This window comes from Orcinus orca, chromosome 13 (assembly GCF_937001465.1).
Source record: "Orcinus orca chromosome 13, mOrcOrc1.1, whole genome shotgun sequence".
NCBI classification, from domain to species: Eukaryota; Metazoa; Chordata; class Mammalia; order Artiodactyla; family Delphinidae; genus Orcinus; species Orcinus orca.
In genome coordinates, this window is record NC_064571.1 from 26,317,629 (window position 1) to 26,333,463 (window position 15,835).

A 15,835-nucleotide genomic window follows, 5' to 3' on the forward strand; every position below is an offset into this window, starting at 1 on the left:
GACAAAAGACCTGTATGCGGAAAATTATAAGACACTGATGAAAGAAATTAAAGATGATACAAATAGATGGAGACATACACCATGTTCTTGGATTGGAAGAATCAACATTGTGAAAATGACTCTACTACCCAAAGCAATCTATAGATTCAATGCAATCCCTCTCAAACTACCACTGGCATTTTTCACAGAACTAGAACAAAAAATTTCGCAATTTGTATGGAAACACAAAAGACCCCGAATAGCCAAAGCAATCTTGAGAACGAAAAAAGGAGCTGGAGGAATCAGGCTCCCTGACTTCAGACTATACGACAAAGCTACAGTAATCAAGACAGTATGGTACTGGCACAAAAACAGAAAGATAGATCAATGGAACAGGATAGAAAGCCCAGAGATAAACCCACGCACATATGGACACCTTATCTTTGATAAAGGAGGCAGGAATGTACAGTGGAGAAAGGACAGCCTCTTCAATAAGTGGTGCTGGGAAAACTGGACAGGTACATGTAAAAGTATGAGATTAGATCACTCCCTAACACCATACACAAAAATAAGCTCAAAATGGATTAAAGACCTAAATGTAAGGCCAGAAACTATCAAACTCTTAGAGGAAAACATAGGCAGAACACTCTATGACATAAATCACAGCAAGATCCTTTTTGACCCACCTCCTAGAGAAATGGAAATAAAAACAAAAATAAACAAATGGGACCTAATGAAACTTCAAAGCTTTTGCACAACAAAGGAAACCATAAACAACACCAAAAGACAACCCTCAGAATGGGAGAAAATATTTGCAAATGAAGCAACTGACAAAGGATTAATCTCCAAAATTTACAAGCAGCTCATGCAGTTCAATAACAAAAAAACAAACAACCCAATCCAAAAATGGGCAGAAGACCTAAATAGACATTTCTCCAAAGAAGATATACAGACTGCCAACAAACACATGAAAGAATGCTCAACATCATTAATCATTAGAGAAATGCAAATCAAAACTACAATGAGATATCATCTCACACCAGTCAGAATGGCCATCATCAAAATATCTAGAAACAATAAATGCTGGAGAGGGTGTGGAGAAAAGGGAACACTCTTGCACTGCTGGTGGGAATGTGAATTGGTTCAGCCACTATGGAGAACAGTATGGAGGTTCCTTAAAAAACTACAAATAGAACTACCATATGACCCAGCAATCCCACTACTGGGCATATACCCTGAGAAAACCATAATTCAAAAAGGGTCATGCACCAAAATGTTTATTGCAGCTCTATTTACAATAGCCCGGAGATGGAAACAACCTAAGTGCCCATCATCGGATGAATGGATAAAGAAGATGTGGCACATATATATAATGGAATATTACTCACCCATAAAAAGAAACGAAATTGACCTATTTGTAATGAGGTGAATAGACCTAGAGTCTGTCATACATAGTGAAGTAAGTCAGAAAGAAAAAGACAAATACCGTATGCTAATACATATATATGGAATTTAAGAAAAAAAATGTCATGAAGAACCTAGGGTTAAGACAGGAATAAAGACGCAGACCTACTGGAGAACGGACTTGAGGATATGGGGAGGGGGAAGGGTGAGCTGTGACAGGGCGAGAGAGAGTCATTGACATATACACACTAACAAACGTAAGGTAGATAGCTAGTGGGAAGCAGCCGCATGGCACAGGGATATAGGCTCGGTGCTTTGTGACCGCCTGGAGGTGTGGGATAGGGAGGGTGGGAGGGAGGGAGACGCAAGAGGGAAGAGATAGGGAACATATGTATATGTATAACTGATTCACTTTGTTATAAAGCAGACACTAACACACTATTGTAAAGCAATTATACCCCAATAAAGATGTTAAAAATAAAAATAAATAGTGGTAAGTCTGGACAACCTTGTCTTGTTCCTGATCTTAGAGGAAATGGTTTCAGTTTCTCACCATTGAGAACGATCTTGGCTGTGGGTTCGTCATATATGTCCTGTATTATGTTGAGGTACATTCCCTGTATGCCAACTTTCTGGAGGATTTTTATCATAAATTGGTGTTGAATTTTGTCAAAAGTTTTTTCTGCATCTATTGAGGTGATCATATGGTTTTTCTCCTTCGATGTGTTAATATGGTTTATCACATTGATTGATTTGCGTATACTGAAGAATCCTTGCATTCCTGGGATAAACCCCACTTGATCATGGTGTAGGATCCTTTTAATGTGCTGTTGGATTCTGTTTGCTAGTATTTTGTTGAGGATTTTTGCATCTATGTTCATCAGTGAAACTTGCCAGTAGATTTCTTTCTTTGTGACATCTTTGTCTGGTTTTGGTATCAGGGTGATGGTGGCCTCATAGAATGAGTTTGGGAGTATTCCTCACTCTGCTATATTTTGGAAGAGTTTGAGAAGGATAGGTGTTAGCTCTTCTCTAAATGTTTGATAGAATTCACCTGTAAAGCCATCTGGTCCTGGGCTTTTGTCTGTTGGAAGATTTTTAATCACAGTCTCAATTTCACTGCTTGTGATTGGTCTGTTTATATTTTCTATTTCTTCCTGGTTCAGTCTTGGAAAGTTGTGCTTTTCTAAGAATTTGTCCATTTCTTCCAGGTTTTCCATTTTATTGGCATATAGTTGCTTGTAGAAATCTCTCATGATCCTTTGTATTTCAGCAGTGTCAGTTGTTACTTCTTCTTGTTCATTTCTAATTCTATTGATATGAGTCTTCTCCCTTTTTTTCTTGATGAGTCTGGCTAATGGTTTATCAATTTTGTTTATCTTCTTGAAGAACCAACTTTTAGTTTTATTGAGCTTTGCTATCGTTTCCTTCATTTCTTTTTCATTTATTTCTGATCTGATCTTTATGATTTCTTTCCTTCAGCTAACTTTGGGGTTTTTTTTTTTTTTTCGTTCTTCTATCTCTAATTGCTTTAGGTGCAAGGTTAGATTGTTTATTTGAGATATTTCTTGTTTCTTGAGGTAGGATTGTACTGCTATAAACTTCCCTCTTAGAACTGCTTTTGCTGTATCCGATAGGTTTTGGGTCATCGTGTTTTCATTGTCATTTGTTTCTGGGTATTTTTTTAATTTCCTCTTTGATTTCTTCATTGATCTCTTGGTTATTTAGTAGTGTGTTGTTTAGCTTCCAACTGTTTGTATTTTTTACAGTTTTTTTCCTGTAATTGGTATCTAGTATCATAGCGTTGTGGTTGGAAACGATACTTGATAAGTCAATTTTCTTAAATTTACCGAGGCTTGATTTGTGACCCAAGATATGATCTGTCTTGGAGATCGTTCCATAAGCACTTGAAAAGAAAATGTATTCTGTTTTTTGGGGATGGGATGTCCTGTAATTATCAATTAAGTCCATCTTGTTTCATGTGTCATTTAAAGCTTGTGTTTCCTTATTTACTTTCATTTAGGTTGATCTGTCCATTGGTGAAAGTGGGATGTTAAAGTCCCTTAGTATTATTGTGTTACTGTGATTTCCCCTTTTATGGCAGTTAGCATTTGCCTTATGTATTGAAGTACTCCTATATTGGGTGCATAAATATTTAAAATTGTTATATCTTCTTCTTGGGTTGATCCCTTGATCATTATGTGGTGTTTTTCTTTGTCTCTTGTAACAGTCTTTGTTTTAAAGTCTATTTTGTCTGATATGAGAATTGCTACTACAGCTTTCTTTTGATTTCCATTTGCATGGAATATCTTTTTCCATCCCCTAATTTTCATTCTGTATGTGTCCCTAGGTCTGAAATGTGTCTCCAGCATACTGCATATATATGGGTCTTGTTTCTGTATCCATTCAGCCAGTCTATGTCGTTTGGTTGGAGCATTTAATCCATTTACATTTAAGGTAATTATCAATATGTATGTTCCTATTACCATTTTCTTAATTGTTTTGGGTTTATTATTGTAGGTCTTTTCCTTCTCTTGTGTTTCCTGCCTAGAGAAGTTCCTTTAGCATTTGTTGTAAAGCTGGTTTGGTGGTGCTGAGTTCTCTTAGCTTTTGCTTGTCTGTAAACTTTTTAATTTCTCTGTCAAATCTGAATAAGATCCTTGCTGGGTAGAGTAATCTTGATTGCACGTTTTTCCCTTTCATCACTTTAAATATGTCCTGCCACTCCCTTCTGGCTTGCAGAGTTTCTGCTGAAAGATCAGCTGTTAACCTTATGGTCATTCCCTTGTATGTTATTTGTTGTTTTTCCCTTGCTGCTTTTAATATTTTTTTCTTTGTACTAAATTTTTGATAGTTTGATTCATATGTGCCTTAGCGTGTTTCTCCTTGGATTTATCCTGTATGAGACTCTCTGTGCTTCCTGGACTTAATTGACTATTTCCTTTCCCATATCAGGTAAGTTTTCAACTATAACCTCTTCAAATATTTTCTGAGTCCCTTTCTTTTTCTCTTCTTCTGGGACCCCTGTAATTCAAATGTTAGTGCATTTAATGTTGTCTCAGACGTCTTTGAGACTGTCCTCAATTTTTTTCATTCCTTTTTCTTTTTTCTGCTCTGCAGTAGTTATTTCCACTATTTTATCTTCTAGATCATTTATTCGTTCTTCTGCCTCAGTTATTCCACTATTGATTCCTTCTAGAGAATTTTAAATTTCATTTATTGTGTTGTTCATCATTGTTTGTTTGCTCTTCAGTTCTTCTAGGTCCTTGTTAAACGTTTCTTGTATTTTCTCCATTCTATTTCCAAGATTTTGTATCATCTTTACTCTCATTACTCTGATTTCTTTTTCAGGCACACTGCTTATTTCCTCTTCATTTGTTTGGTCTGGTGGGTTTTTACCTTGCTCCTTCATCTGCTGTGTGTTTCTCTGTCTTTACATTTTGCTTAATTTACTGTGTTTGGGGTCTCCTTTTCACAACCTGCAGGTTCGTAGTTCCTGTTGTTTTTGGTGTGTGTCCCCAGTGGCTTAGGTTGGTTTAGTGGGTTGTGTAGGCTTCCTGGTGGAGGGGACTAGTGCCTGTGTTCTGGTGGATGAGGCTGGATCTTGTCTTTCTGGTGGGCAGGACCACGTCTGGTAGTGTTTTGGGGTGTCTGTGACCTTATTATGATTTTAGGTAGCCTCTCTGCTGATGCATGGGGTTGTGTTCCTGTCACTAGTTGGAGCTAGGTCTCTTGTGGACCAATGTCCTGAACTCAGCTCTCCCACCTCAGAGGCACAGGCCTGACACCCAGCCAGAGCACCAAAACCCGTCAGCCACATGGCTCAGAAGAAAAGGGAGAAAAAAAGAAAGAAAAAAATAAGTGAAAAAGTAAGTTATTAAAATAAAAATTATTAAAAATTAAAAAGTAATAAAAAAGAAAGAGTGCAGCCAAACCAAAAAACAAATCCACCAATGATAACAAGCACTAAAAACTATACAAAAAAAATGGACAGACAGAACCCTAGGACAAATGGTAAAAGCAAAGCTATACAGACAAAATCACACAAAGAAGCATACACATACACACTCACATAAAGAGAAAAAGGAAAAAAAAAATAGATATCTTTTGGGAAGTCTGAGTCTTCTGCCAGCATTCAGTAGGTGTCCTGTAGGAGTTGTTCCACATGTAGATGTATTTTTGATGTGTTTGTGTGGAGGAAGGTGATCTCCACATCTTACTCATCTGCCATCTTGAAGGTCTCCCTGTAGAACTACTTTTTAAGGTAGGCATTGTTGAATCCCATTTAATAATTAAGGAAAATGAGGTACAGAGGCTGAATAGCTTAGTTAAATCAGCATAAGTCAGCAACTGAGAATTTTAGCTGAGGACTCAACCTGTTAGTTGAGTGCTTTGAAATGTGGTGCGTTAAAATAGAGGCTTGTTCAAAATAGTGGAGATAGAGTTACTAAGGCAAAAGCACAAGTAGGTATGCTAGGGCCCAGGGAAATCAGAAAACTATTGTGCTTGCCTACAGTGTCCTTGAAGTGGAAGCTCATGGGAAAATCGGAGATGCCTCCACATCTGGCCACCAAAGAGTAAAATGGTACTTGCAGAGAAGTCTGAAAATCTACCATTTCTGGTCATCCAAGCCACAAAATAGGAGCTGAAAGAGATGTCTGAGACGCCATCATGAGTGCGAAGTTTCAGTAAGCTCCTGAGAATAACAGCCTTTCTTTCTCTGTACCTTCCAAGTATTGTTCAAATACCTATCATTGGAAAATCCTAACTCATAACTATCTTGTAAAGAAATCTTGTTCAAATATGCTTCTTGAAAGCAGAGAAAACCTTAGAAGAGAGTGACAGCAGTGCAAAGTTGACAACCAAAATCCAGCCCAACTACTTTTTTTAGGGAAAAGTCAGCCCTGGGACCATTGGGACTATATGTGTCCCTGTAATTATAGAATGACACTTGATCTTAATCACACTAGCATATTACATTTCTCCCTATTGAGTTGATGTTCCAAGCAAGGTATAAGAACCCTTCCAGAATTTCCCCTATTATCATGATACGTCTTCATAAAAAGTTACCTATCCATGGATATATGGTTACCATTGAGTTCAGCATACGTTTAAGTTATTCTTGGTATATTTTATACAGTGAGGCTCTATTTCACATTCATGCTTATATTCTGGAGCCTATGAAATACAAAAATAATTTATTAATAGTACTAGAATATTCAAACAATTGAAAATATAAGTTGTTATTCATAAATAAAAATAAAATAGAGGCCTATTTTAGTGAATAATTCTTTTTTTAAACATCTTTATTGGAGTATAATTGCTTTACAATGTTGTGTTAGCTTCTGCTGTATAACTAAGTGAATCCGCTATATGTATACATATATCCCCATATCCTCTCCCTCTTGTGTCTCTCTCCCACCCTCCCTTAAAGTGAATAATTCTTAATCCTAAAATTCAAAACTGTGACAGAGACTTTCATTACAAAAATATAGCTTAAATCTGAATTCTTAAATATCTTACTAGTCAAGGGTTCTTGGGCAAATAATTTCATCTCTCTTAGCCTCTACTTCCCCATTTGTAAAATAGTGACAATAACACACCCTTTATTGTAGAGATTAAATGAGATAACCTATGTGAAAGCACCTAAGTGACACATGTAAAATTAGTAATACTAATTAGTAATACTAATTAAATAAATGGGAGATTCTTTTTTAAAATAAAAGGGAAACTATGGTCCATGCTTTAAATAAAACAAATAAGAAGAACACACACACACGCACAAAACCAAAAACCAAAAACCTTATTTTGGCTTTCGCCCAATCACAATACTAAATCACCCCCATGCTATTACTTAAGTTAATATAATTATGTACAAGGAAAGGAAGAGGCATTTATTAAGCATATAATGCATGAGAACATGACCTCTGCTAATTCATTGGATCCTGAAAGCAATTTAGGTTTGGTTTTACACCATATGCAACCTCTCAGACTTCAGAAGCTTTGAATCAGCACTGTACCACCTTGCCATAGATTGGGCACAAGTATAAAAATAAAGAGAAAAATCAAACCATAACTCTGGACTCTATCCAGGGTCTTGTCTTGAAGTTAAAGTCTAAAAAATGTCTCTCTTTGGCAAAATAAAGGAGTAATCATATCCTTGCCCATGTGGGACCTCTACAGTCTCTTCAAGGTTGTCCTGCTCTACTGTATCTCCCTGACCTCAAATCGTGACCCCTCTGGTCTTTGTGATGTTCTTCCCCTCTGGCTTCAAAAGTATATCCTCACTCCCTTCAGTTTAATCAAACATTTTCATCTCTTCCCTTTTATTCCAATCACCCATCAGCAGCAGTAGCTGTTTCACAAGTGTCTAATATCCAGCATACAAAACAGGACAACTGAACACTATCACAAAGGGAAATATTGAAAATTGAACTTTAGTAAAATTAAGAACTTCCGTTCATCAAAAGATATCACTAAGACAGTGAAAAAGCTATAAAAATATATTTGCATTATATAAATCTGACAAAGAACTTTAATTCAGATTTTTTTTGAAATCTACTTTATATTAATAGGAAAGGACAACCCAAGTTTTTTAAATAGGTAAAAAACTTTGATAGTTCATAAATGAGGAAATCTAAATTCCAATAAGCACATGAAAAGATGCTCAACATCACAAGGCATTAGAGAACTGCTGATTCAAATCACAGTCAAAAAGTTCTACATACCCATTAAAATGGCTAAAATTTAACAGTAAAAATGGAATGGATCAGTGTTAGAGAGTATAGGGAACTGGAACTCTCCTATCTCACTGGTGGGAGTGAAAATTGTCACTACTTTAGAAACTATTCGATGCTATCTACTAAACCTGAAGAGACACACATATTCATTACCCAGCAATTCCTCTCCGGGGTATATTCCTAATAGAAAGGAATGTGTCCACATAAGAGAAAAGGGTATATTTAAGAATATTCAAAGCAGTCATTGTAATAGCCAAAAATGAGAAAACAATGCAAAAGCTCATAAACATTGGAAAATAAAATCATGGTGGTAGATTCATATGATAGAATATCAAACAACAATAAAAAGGAATAAACTACTGCTATACACAATGGCATGGATGAACTTCACAAGCATAATAGTGATCAAAAATACATGTTCCATGATTCCTTTTTTATAAAGTTCAAAGAGGGGAAAAACTAATCTAGGGCAATAGAAGCCAACAGAGTGGTTACCTTTGGTGGAGGAAGGGGCTGACCAGGAGATGCATGGGGATATTCTGTGGTATGGGCAACATTCTCTGTTTTTATCGGGAGTATCATTTGAGTATTACACAAATACGTTCACTTTAGGTAAAAGCTAATCAAGTTGTAACTTAAGATTTGTTCAGTTTACGAAATGTACTTTACACCTCCATAAAAAATACACACAAAAAATCCACATCCTTCTTCACACCTCTAATTAAGACTCATGGATTCCATATAACCAACTCTATGACTTTAGAATAAACATAAGTATGATTGGAATTCACCCATCCACACAGAACATTTTCATACTCCATACCCAAAAGACCACCTTTTTCCAAAAAAACACTCATAAATATAAGCTGAACTGTCTGCAATTCAGCTTTCTGCGGTCAATGGTTTGTGGAAATCATCATGTAAAGAAATGGAAAGCAAGAGGTCAAGAGTTTCTAAAACAGTCATCATAATAGTGGCAAATATGAACAGATTATTTACTATACATTAAGCAATGTGCTAAGGCCTCTAGGTGTATTATTTCATTTAATCCTCACAATAAACATTTGAAATAAATACCATTAGTACTCCCATTACAGAGGCCAAGGAAAGTGAGATACAGAGATGTTAAGTATCTTATCTAGGTCTACATAGCTGACAAGCAGCTAATCAGGATTTAAACCCAAATATGTCAACTTACCCTGTCAACTCTGTGGACACTGGCCTACCCTGCCCTCTTCCTTGGGAAACAATGAGACAGAGGAGGTGGGAGATAAATTCTCTCCTCCCTCTCTGCCCAGGGAAGAACTTCACAGTTAGGAAACACAAAGAAAATAATGTAGATATTTCAGCTTCAGAGCTCCATTCTGGCCAGGAGCACATAGTCTGGGACTGGGGGTATCCTCCTTGTGAGAGGCATTTCTGCACAATGGAATGGAAAGAGAATACCCAGCCTCTGGAGTATGAGAGATCTCAGAGCTCTCCCTCTTGTATGCTCTTGAACAAGTCTGTTTCTTTATCCACAAAATGAAGATGATCTATCTTTTTCATAAAGTTATTAAGTGAAAGAAAACATTGGTTATCTTAAACCACTGCAATTTGGGGAGTTTTGTCTGTCTGTTTACCACAATGGAGCAGAGCCTATGTTGTCTAGGACACTTTCCTTTCTGATGTCTCTACTAATCCTCATCACAGTCCTGGAATGTATTGCAGAGAGGTGATTAACTTAGAGACCATGCAGTTTTTAAGCTAAGGTCCTCTCCTATGCTTAGCCACTGTACAAACTGCCCTAAATTCCTTTTCTCCTTCTTTTTATGTGACCTAACCTGGGAAATTTGGAAGAACACTCAAGTATCTTTATTTCTCTCCTTTTAAATTTAGAACCAAAACTAAAATGTTAATTACTGCTTCCTTCAATCCAGATCTTATTTTGATCCTTTTCAGCAAATGAGAATCAAATAATTATAACTACCACTTCAGCATCACCTTCTTTAGGACAGATCTAAACCTCCGATCATTTTTGCCCCAAACTTTGTTGCTCTTTCCGCTCCTTTTTTTCACAGTGTGCTGACATCATCCACACAGGTCCCCAAAATTCATATCCTCAGTTATCTTTCATCCTCTTCTCCCCTTCAACCCATAATACATTGTTTCAAGATTGATTGAGTTTAGCCCCCTGCCTCAAACCTTACCTACCACTGGTAGTTTGAGAGAGCTGGAACTTTTTACCTTATAATTGTATGTACCATCTTCCCAACTGGTCCCTCTGTTTCTACCTCTCCTTTCTCCTTGTTTAGGGATCTCTCATCTACATTTCCTGTAGAATAAACTCCAAACTCCTTAAATGACAGGTCAGGCCTAACACTCTCTCGACCTTCTTTTCCAAGTGCATCTAGCTCACTTCTCTTATCACAGTCTATACTTCTGCCAACCTGACATCAGCACCATTCCTTTCATGATCCTTTGTACAAGCTGCTCTTCTGTCCTCTTCCCAATCCTACCCCATCTGTCAATCTCTTACACATTCTTCAAAATACTGCTAAATGTAACTTCCTCTACAAAAGCTCTTTTTTCCCACTCCCGGCAGCCCAGTTGGTTGATTTCTACTCTGAGTTCCCACAGCACTTGATACATTGAATTGTGATATCTATTTTTCAATTCCTGCCATTCCTCAAGAGTAAAAGTTGTGTTATCTTTATCTTTGTAACCCCAGTGCTTGGCACTCTACCTGGCATATATAGCTTTTATGAAGATTAAAAAAGGTATCTGAAGGAAAGTATACATAGCATGAATGAATTAATTAAACAAATATAAAAGTTGCAAAGGAGAATAAGAATCTGATTTGGAGAAATAGCACTGCATTAATAATCCATACACCTGAGCGTTACTCCATCTATGCCGTTCACTAGCCATGTGGCTATAAAGGTGTAAGTTTACTCCTCAGTACTCTTAAACCCAAGGATCTCTGACATCACTTCCTATTCTAACATACTATAGGGCTTGAAAGAGATCAACAAGCTAACCAATGACCTAAGTCTCTGTGTGCTGCAAGAGTTAATTCACATGCTAATGAAGTTCTAGTTACAAGAATTCCTTTCCTAACTGAGGCCAGGAGGAAAGAGCCACAGCATTTCTAAGCAACAGCTTTAAAGACATAAGAAAAAGAAATATTGGCTCAGAAACAATATAAAAGGATACTCTCTGGATGTGGGACAAATCACATGAAGTAAGATGAAATACTTTTTTTATGAGGAGATTCGAGCCAACCCCTCAAAACAAAACAAAACAAAATTCAGACAAAGTAAAAGTCCATTCCAATGCAAAGCAGTTTCATTTAGGGGAAGGCAAATGGTGCAAGGTTCTTGCCGAGTTGGACCCAGAAGCTCCACTCTCAAAATAGACAGGAATTTTAACTTTACATGTGTGGTTTTGCTATTGTCAATTACGATATTTGTAATTAGCCTTTGTTGTCCTTTCTGGCCTGTGTTAGAACATTTTGTGGTTTCAAGAACAGGGACATACTGGTTCATATTTTGGAAAGGGGAAGGGATGGCATTGAAAGGATGCACAGAAGGAAGACTGACGAGGATCTTATCTGTGCTACCAGCATTAGGGAGAGCAAGGAAGAGGGGAAGTCAAGTTTCATGGGAACCCAGGAAGAACCACCATGACGGCCTCATCAAGATCAGGATATACATAGATTTCACTTAGCAACATCTCTAGTAGTGAAGTAAATTGCTTGTATTTTCAGCAGCCCGAGTTTGCTAAACCATGCTCTATTAACCACTGTTAGCATGGCTCAATTATATCCTTTGCCCCTTTTTCTGTGTGACTTTCAACTTCTGCAAACTCATTACATTATCTCCTCATGTATCTAGGTCAGATATTTTCCAGGGAGGATCTGAACACTCCAGTGATAACATCTTGTCTGATTAGCAAAGCATTTACACAATGCTACTAAGTAGGCTGCTGGCCAGCCTGCAGATTGCTCACACTTGAGTCTCTACCATGATTCTATCAGCTTTGGCCAAAGTAAACTGGTCAAATGAATCAACATCAATGTTTACAAAAGAAATCCCTGGGAATGATATTTTGGGTGATGCAGGTACTCTCAAATTTGGTCTGTCCAGGACATAATAACAAGGCCCATTTAGACAGTAGGGGATAGCTTTCCTTGTTTTAAATTGGAAGAAGCTGCCAGTAACTCCAGAAACCTCTGAACATATCTCTAGTGTTCAGCAGTCACTTGAATGACCCAGTTACTCAGGCCAACAGAAGGCCACTTTTCAATGAGTTTTCTGCATCAATCAGCTGTATTGATTAAACTTCTGTTACCAGTTGGCTGAGCTGTGCTGTAGTAACAATGGACCCCAAAATCCTAGTGACTTACAGAGGGTGATTTCTCTCTCATGTGTGTCCATTATGGGCCGGCTCTGGCCCTGCTCCCTGCCATCTTCTCTCCAGAAGCCAAGGTGACAAAGCAGCCTCCATCTGGACTCCACATTCCAGTTTATCCAACACAGTCCTAGCTTATGTCTATGTCCCAGAGTAATTATTAATAGCTTATCTTTTCACTCTCAAGAGTTCATCTTCTCACTTTCAAAAATGCCTGGTTTGGACAATAAATTATATGTCACTTTTCCTATCTGGGTTATTGATGATTTCCTGGCAAAGAAAAAAAGAGATGTTGCAAAAACACAAGCTGGCTCTTAAAAGTTTCTGTTCAGAAATGATGCATGTCACTTCTGCCCACCTTTCATTGGCTAAATCAAGGTCTCATATCCACTCCTGAGTTCAGTAGGGTGAGAAAGTATAATTGCCCCCAAGGAGGGGCAGCAAGTATTTTGAATAAAATACAATCTTCCACAGTGAACAATGGCAAACATAAAGAAAAAATAAAATGATATAAATGGCGTGCCTAAGGCATGTGTGTGGAAGAGATAAAAGGGTACAGTTAGAGTTACTATGATTGGGGGCTTCTATAATTTTATCAATTCCCTAGTCTTGCTCAATGCCCTCATTTTTTGAGAGGAAAAGAACTGAAGCCCAGGGAGGAGAAGTAACTTGCTCAAGGTCCTGAAAGTCTGTGGACCAGTACATAACCTGCTAATGTGTCAGTTAAGGAGTGTGGTGAAAAGAAAGGAAGGTCTGGTGATAATATAAATCATATATGTCTAAATATAAAGCAATCCCAAGCCACTGAATTTGCATAGCGTTAAGACAGATGTAAAATCAACATCGCACAAAACACAGCAAATGAGAGAGCGCCCAATAACATGAGAAACTTTGCAAGGACTGGAACATAATCCTTCCTCTTTTAGGAGGGATGATTTTGGAGAAACTTCTCCCCTTCTATTCAGACATTTATGGCATATAAGTCTCACTTCCTTCTTGTCACTAGGTGACAAGTCACTGACTACCTCCTTCTACTCCAGGGCCCAGCTGCCCAGAGATCAGTGGTTCCCAACCTCGGCTGTAACCCTCAACCCTGGTCCCCAACCCTCTTCCAAGATTCTGATTTAGTTATTGGGAGAAGAGGTGTTGAGGATTAGTACAATATAAAAGCTCCCAGGTTATTCTAATTTACATCCAAGACTGAGAATCGCTAACATAGGATTTTTTATAATATTCCATGGACCAGGATAATAGACATAATTTTTGGTCTAGCAAACCACTCTGAAAATAAGGAGATTTACACACTATTTGTTATGGACTGAATGTTTATGCCCCCCCCCAAAACTCATATATTGAAGCCCTAACTCCCAACATAATGGTATTTGCAGATGGGGCCTTTGGGTGGTAATTAGGGTTGCATGAGGTCATGAGGTGGGACCTGCAAGTTGGAATTAGTACCTAATTAGATGAGGTCATGAGCGTGAGGCATCCACGATGGGATTACTACCCTTATAAGAGACACCAGAAAGCTTGCTTTCTCTCCCTCTCCACACTCCCACAAAGAAAGAGGTCATATGAGCACAGAGAAGGACAATGACCATCTACAAGCCAAGAGAAGAGGCCTCAGAATGAAACTACCTGTTTGCACCTTGATCTTGGACTTCCCGGCCTCCAGAACTGTTAGAAATAAATATTTGTTATTTAAGCTACACAATCTATGGTACTTTGTTATGGCAGCCCAAGCTGACTAATATACACCAGTTCTCTTCAAAACTTCTCAAGTCCTATTTCTCACTGCTAGTACTTCCCAAATACACACAAACACACATATGCACGAACACAAGCACTTAGTATGTTTTACTTGTTTGCCTATAATGCATTTTTTAACATATAAGTAACATATAATTTATCACCCAAACCAGACATTTTTGAAAGTGAGAAGGTATACTATTTCATTGGTGTTTTTAGCTTGAAGATCCAGTGTCTCTCTAATGAGTATAATAAGGCTACAGGTTAGGAGACCTTTGGTCTAGAGTTGGTTCTGCTACTTAACTGGCTTGGACACTGGCTGAGTCACTTCACCTCTCTGGATGTCACTTTCCCATCATAAAGGAGAGAAACAACACAGACACTTTTGTAAGGTCCTCTCTTCCAGGGCAGGAGTCACACAGCCATCCATTAGGCAGAAGTTCTGATCCACTTTATAAAATTTATTGAGCTTTCCAAAAATGCCAATACCCAGGACTTTCCTCTTCTCCCCAAACTGGTCATTGCTCCAGGGCAGATGAAACCATTCATTGTATTGGTGGTTTTTAAAAAAACTTCTAACGAGCAGCCAGGATTAAAACTATGAGCTATTTTACAAATTTTTACCACTGAGAATACAGACTCAGGCGAAGTCATTTGCTCAAGAGCACATATCTTTCAAGTGGCAAAAGCAGAACACAAACTCTAGTTGTCTGGCTGCAAAATTCCACCCACTGCCTGTGGTACAAGAACTCCTGACACATTATCAAGTGCCTGATGCTATTTCCAGAGGTTTGGCTGCTCGTATTTGAAAAGTTGCTTAGCTGACTGATCAGCCACACTCACCTATCAGCTGCTGCAGGTGTCAAGCACAAAAACTGGTTTCATTGTGAAGCTGGGATAGGGATATTTTTCCATCTGTGCCCAGTTGGATATACTGGTCTTCCATATCTGCGGTTCAAAGGAGAACAAGATGCACAGAGATTAACTGTGAATTATAATTAGGAATGTTTATAGATATAGAAACGCTCTGGCTTGCATTTCCACATAGAAACTTTCTGGTACACTATATGGACGTTTTGATTAATGTTACATTCTTGGCTCGTTCTTCAGTTACTGCAACACACAGATTTCCGTCTACATGTACTATTAACCGTCATCTGAGCTTCCCACTCAATATAGCTGATAATTACACATTCTGGAAGCTGAGTGTCACAACCAATTAACTTGACAGGCTCCACTGATTCGGGTAGAAATGGAGACTGTACAAATCTGTTTTGTAGTATCTCGGTAGATATAAAGACGTGATTAAGTCCAAGGACTACAATAAAATAATACTGGCTTAAACCCGGGAACATGAGGAGTGAGTAGAACGATTTTGAGCTTTGGAGCCAAAGAGGCCAAAGTTCAAATCCCAGTTCTGCCACTTCCTAGTTAAAAAGCCTTCAAAAAGTTACAGTCAGCACCCCGTATCCGCGGTTGCAGAACCAGCAGATAAAGAGCACCTTCTGTACTGTGTCATTGCATATAAGGGACTTGAGCATCCTCGGATTTTGGTACCTGTGAAGGGTCCT

At 38.1% G+C, this 15,835-nt stretch overlaps 1 protein-coding gene and 1 pseudogene across 1 annotated transcript in view; both read right to left on the reverse strand.

Annotated features, from left to right (window-relative positions):
- LOC101289311 (uncharacterized protein C2orf78-like) overlaps nucleotides 1–15,805 on the reverse strand; it is a 35,123-nt pseudogene extending 19,318 nt beyond the window's left edge.
- The window catches only part of LOC125960852 (putative ALMS1-like protein), a 78,849-nt gene that overhangs the window by 62,823 nt on the left and 191 nt on the right, over nucleotides 1–15,835 (reverse strand). Inside the window, exon 2 of the mRNA XM_049696155.1 lies at nucleotides 15,108–15,212. The gene's annotated coding sequence lies outside the window, so the exon portion shown is untranslated. The remainder of the gene's footprint in view (nucleotides 1–15,107; nucleotides 15,213–15,835) is intronic.